Consider the following 6156-nt stretch of genomic DNA (forward strand, 5'->3'; position numbering starts at 1 on the left):
AAACAAGCGTTAAAGCCTTTAATATGTCTTCAAATATAAATAAACATCTCGTTGATATTTTCAGTAGTAAATGGTACCAATAACAGCACATTTGAGCAATGCAATTGTAGTTGATAAAATGGTCAATTTTTCCTTGCAGTACTGTACGGATTATACGCTTCTCACCGGTTAAGAGTTTGGCCGAGAGTTGTCTCCTTCCTTTTCTGGCCTAGTGCTGTTCTTTTTCACTTTGCGCTGATCAAACTGAAGGTCACATCGCTACAGAAAGTTAAAGAAGTATACCATCCGTTGAAAGCTTCAGGCCTTTGCGTTAAAAATGCTTTTACCTACTTTTGATTCGATATTACGTAATGATTTTCACAGATTTTTCATACTTCCGGTAAATTATTAGATATTTTGATCTTATCCTCACAATTAATTATTTTTTGACCTTGTGGCTGTTTGGTACTTTTTAACTTTTATGATTTAGAGCTACGTACCTTTATATTTATAAGACTTATAAGTAAACTGTGTAGTAAACAAGGCTGACTAAGAATCGATCAAGAAACTAAAGATGTTACGCTTTTAGAGGAAATTCTAGTAGGAATATAAAGTCATATGATTGAATGACGTCTGCTGTCCATTAGTAGGAGATAAAATTTATGACCAACTTAAATTTTATTCGAATTAAGTTGCGTCAATATTGGATATTGAACGCTGGTGCTTTTAGAAACGATGAAATTGACGGCAATGCTTAGCAAAATATACTCACTATCTTTTGTTTTTAATGCAAACAATATAATCCCATATTTTCTTAATTTTACTTGTTGATATTGGCAGCATATTCGCATTGTTGCAATTGTTTTTCATTGTGAATTATCTGTAGGTATAACTATGTCATTTGTGGACACCGAACATCGGAATTTTCTGTTATAATTGTATGTTATTTCATTCTTGTGATACTTGTAGACGTGTACCTTGTACATGAGTTCAAAAATAATTTTAATGATTTCGCGGTTGCGATGTTTACAAGGCGAAATGTAAACACTCAAAGAATGGTGCGAATTGTGTCTATCAATAGATTTATTAGGCTGCGAATTAAAAACGAACTCCGAATGACTTTATTCAAACAATACAATTATGTCGAAAGAATAATGTCACACACGAGAAATTTTATCTTATTGACACAGTTCATGACCAATTATGATTTATAGGACGATCATTAATAAGCGATCAATTAAATGTATCTAATAATGAAGGATAAGAAGCATGACTGCGGTCAATGGTGGCTCATTGTGGTTCTACTCCATAATAAGAAATAATTGCATGCTCTCAAAACAATAATTTTACGGATATGGACTTACATTTTCTTTTTTTGAAATAATCAGAACAAACACGGGGTAGCAGTGATAACTTTTTTTACTTTTGTAAGAATAGCCTAGCATGAGCTAAATGCTCTTTGAAACTAGCGTGAATGAAGCGCCTAGTTTGTCCAACATATTTCATACCACAATCAATTTTATATTTTCTCGACTTTTCTAGAAAGCGAATTTTATCCTTAGGATTATCAAGAAGAGTTTGCAGGAAGTTCAAGTTTGAACCTGTTCGAAATTCTAAAATCAAGTTTACAAAAAATTACTTGAGTCCACGGGTAAACCTTGACCTCTACGGCATAGTAATGAACTTGGTTTTCAAGGTTTCTTTTTTGAATGTTAAAGATTTTGAAATTTTATTTTATTGACTCTTATAAATAATATTACAATTTTTAATTGTACAAAGTTCCTTATCTTTATTTAGTGGAAAACTTTTAAGTACAGGATGCGTAATCCTTGTTACTATTTTGCTTTTGTAGGTCTAAAGATAATTAAAATAAAGAATGCTACTTAAATACCTAAAAGAAATGTGAGTTTCACTTTCCCATTCAATTTATATTGTCACATGTATGTAGACAACCCAACATACATAGTAGCAAAGAAGACCGAGTTTCTAGACAGCATATAGTGGATCATTCTAGAACACGGGCAGCCTCTACAAATAGTTGTCGCAAGATCGAGTGACTTAGGACGACTTGAAGAGTTCGAGGCGATACAAAGTGTTCATGTAGTGGTGAATTGATAAGTAATTAATGATAGACGTGTTAATTAGTCAGAAAATAGTTAATAATCTAATTAAATAAATTATGTGACGAGTAGTTTTTTGTTGCATGTCCCTTTAATTCTAGTCACACAATGTTTGCAACATAAAAGGTTTGAACTGTATCAATTTTGTTTTATTTCCCACATTTTCATGGCTCAATAATCTGCAATGACGTCTTTTTTATAATGTATTCGAAGTGTTGTTTCAGGGAAAAAAATGATTACTTTGTTTTTTACGGAATTGAAACTAACTGCTGAATTGAGCTGTAATAAAAAAATACTTTTTTCCCTCAGTTAATGCTTTTATTTTGAAAATGATCTTATCTATCTGACTGTGAAATGCATTCGTCATAAATGCGTGCTTGGGGCGATAAAGCGAAATGAAAAATTAATAAAGAAAGATAATTTACAGTTACGGAACAATATATGCATTTAATAATGCAAATAAAGCAAATTTAATGAAATTGCAAAGGGCACGAAAGCGTGGAAGGCTTTCTTTATAATCCATCCAATGCAGATTTTAATAACAATCGCCTATTTATATATGCATAAATAACAGAAATTGATTTTATTTACTTGATGAAATTTAATATTGCATATATGTTGGTAGATAAATAAAATTTTTGTAAATGAAATTTTCGGTTTGTTTTACTAGATTTTAATACTAAATATAAAAAAACGAAACTCTATCATTGTTTGAAAAAAAGGATCTACAAGAATGTCCTCAGAGTAAGTGTTCTTTGTTCTTGTGTCTGTATAACACATAATTGAAATACAGAGACAAACTATTTTTGTTCAATATTTTTTGCTTCTTGCAACTACCTTGTACTATTTTCTTCGTTAAAAGGTCAATTTACGCGTTGGAGGTCGATCAATTTATGCATTAGAGTTACAGGAAGAGTAAGTTATCCAGTTTTCATAACTCTCACAAGTAAATAAAAAATTTGTGCTTAGAAAAATTATTAAAAAGAAAAAAATCAGATTAAATGAGCAAGATGAAGACTTAGCACGCAAGACGAAGACCAAGGCTAAGACTAGAACTATTTGAGCTGGGACAGTCTTGCTCTTGCTTTGCTCATCAGTAATTTTATATCATCATTCCCTAAATTACCAATCCGACATACACTGCAACGTAAAGTTGGAGAGTAGGGTGGAAGTCCCCTTAAGTCTCCTTGTACGTCTGGAAGGGTGGTGATTAATTAGATGCTGTTATGAATATCCGAAACAAGACAAACTAAAATTGATTCTTGTCAAAACTTTAAAACTTATGTGTTTCATCCCACGGGCAGTCCCTCCGAACTACTCAGGAGAGTAGGGCAGAAAGGTATCTTCAGCCTCTTTTTAGCAATAGTGCTATTGATTGGGGTGAGAAAGATGAGATGGGCGAAGTGAAAACAGAAGAGAATGAATGATTATCTGTAGAACACTGTTACTGCTCCGGGATATTGGTTAGTAGAAAATGTGGAACCCGAGAATTACCCTTGTATCCCAAGATAATCCGGGTAGGTTCCGGCCATGTGATCGCTCGGTTATTGTTCTACACAAAAGGTTTCCGGATTAGATATATATATTTATTAATAGTTACGGAATGGGGTGGAACTGAAAATAAATTTAACTTTGGTGGACTGTTTACATGAAGGATTTGGAAATGGGTGTTTATATTATGATTACAATCTCCTCTCCTCTTTGCCTTAAGATACTGAAGATTTTTTTATGGCTTGGTAATGTACAAGCACAAATAAATCTCGGGAGGAATCGATAAAACAATTTATTTTCCTTAATATGACGATCTTTTATCATCAGGACAGTATGGTATTTTTGGCATTCTTTCAAGTAAGGTTTTATTCGCTTTGATGCTTAACCTCATGTAAATATTTACAACTGGAGTTTACTGTTGACGAATTTTTCTACTTTTTAAGTTATTTTTTCAAAAAGAAAAAAACGTGTACGTANATCGAAATCGCGATCCGCGTCTGGCAGTTTCGACAGAAAACAGACCACTTCGAATTATTTTAACTTTCCCAAAATTCTGTACGCCACATCTTGTTTGGAAAAAAATTGTTAGTAGAATAGATTTGCTACCAATAAGAGATTCAAATAATTCAAGTCAATTAGCTGTCATAATTGTAATGAAGACGATTACTGACAAAATTGAAAGCTTCTGCCATAATAGGCTGTACATATCTAATAAGTACAAATGAATTCCCTATAACATTATTTACGTATTCTAGGGCGTCTATTGATTTTCTGAGACGTGTTCAAGCACATCTGTTCAATCTGAATTGTTTTTCAAGTATTTTTGGTGGTAAGTATTTAGTGAAAATCGTTAGATTGGAACGTGTCATTTTATTATAACGAGATCAATTGCGTTATGGTCGGTGAAGCATATCGCCAACATAGGGTCACACATTTGTGGAGAATTAAAAGAAAGTTATTAGGTTTAGGTAATACATAATAAAACAAAATAATAACGTACGTACGTACTTAAGAATAAAATTATAGTTGAATCGTTGTGGTGTGAACTACGTATAACAGAAACCCCGCATATATATTTTATGTGTAATGTCTACGTTCTTAACAATAAGTATTTGCATATGATATAACATTCGTTAACTTAAAAAAATAAATAAATGTGAAAATGTGCAAAAACGTCCGAAATTTGGCGTACTTCATTTGCAGCGATCGTACCTACACGGTCGTGCAAATCATTAACGTTCTGCACTGGCGATCGAAACACGCTCTGTTTCATATATAACCCCATACGAAGAAGTCAAATGGTCAGCGTTTAGGAAAATGTTATGTAATAATACTATTCTGCACTGACTTATGACACTGATACATTGACCTACTTCTAGTGAATTCAACTAGGCTGCTGTAAACATAAATATCGTCAATTACACTTAATTTAATGCATTGTTGCATTTCCTTGCGCGATCCCACAGGACTGGACCAGTCTTTGTCTGTACTTTTCCTGTTTTATAGTGCTTTATAATCTCTTACATGCTTGCTACATATTTCGGAAACACCATCTACATTTAGACAACCTCCGCTCCCTAATTATCGCTATCTTTTTTATCAGGCTTGTCACTTCAACATGTCTATGCATAAAAGTACTTTTTAACTACAGCAGGTAATTAGGATTAATATTATAGCTATTTAAAAATTAATATCATTTTTTAGAAATATTTCTCAAAACTGAAATATATTAAAGTGAAATTAACCTGTCGAAAAGACTTTCCTGATCGGTATAAATATCGTGTTTTCATAAAAGAATTTTACCATTTTATTGATTTATCTAGCAGAGTCCTATCAATAAATCAATACTCATTAACGGTTTAGCACCGGCTTTCGTGACTAGTCTGATGTTAATTTATTTTATTTTATAATTTAAGAATTATTTTTTTATCGATTTTAAAATTTTGATGGAGGAGAAAGCAATAATGGAAGTGAATAAAATAATTAGGAACATACCTGTGCTCTTGTAACTTATTATTCCATTTTCTGATTGGAGAAAAAAAGGCGGACATATCTACATAATTAAAATCAATAAACGTAACCTGACCTAAAAATCAACATCGAAAGGTCAGTAATTAGAGGAGACAAAGTACGAAAACACGTTCGTTTTATTTCAACATGATGATAGTCATGTACCTTTCAATTTCTGACACAAAATAATACATGAGAATGGACTGAATTTCAATCTTTCACACAAATAAAATCTCACTGATTTAGTAGCAGCAGTACTCTTAACTTCGCTTTAATTTTTATAATAATAATAATTTTTTCTAATTACCCTAAACAATGTTTCAGAAAAATTGATATTCTAGTAAATTATACTTATTATTTAGAAGGTTACTATTAGAAGCGTTTTAATCAATAGATATAAAAAATAATTGTGATTGCAATTTTAAAGGTATGCAAGTACATACTTATTATGGAAATGTTTTTGCCTAAGGGAAGCTGTAAATCTTATAATCAGTACGTAATTATCGGCTGATGTAAAATAAAAAGATAAAACTTTGTTGTTCATGTAATAAACACT

At 31.8% G+C, this 6156-nt stretch overlaps 1 protein-coding gene across 1 annotated transcript in view; it reads left to right on the plus strand.

Moving 5' to 3' along the window:
* LOC108732463 overlaps positions 1–6156 on the plus strand; it is a 65408-nt gene that overhangs the window by 27066 nt on the left and 32186 nt on the right. The window lies entirely within an intron of this gene.

The sequence above is a fragment of the Agrilus planipennis genome, unplaced genomic scaffold (genome assembly GCF_000699045.2).
Source record: "Agrilus planipennis isolate EAB-ADULT unplaced genomic scaffold, Apla_2.0 scaffold10, whole genome shotgun sequence".
Lineage (NCBI taxonomy): Eukaryota > Metazoa > Arthropoda > Insecta > Coleoptera > Buprestidae > Agrilus > Agrilus planipennis.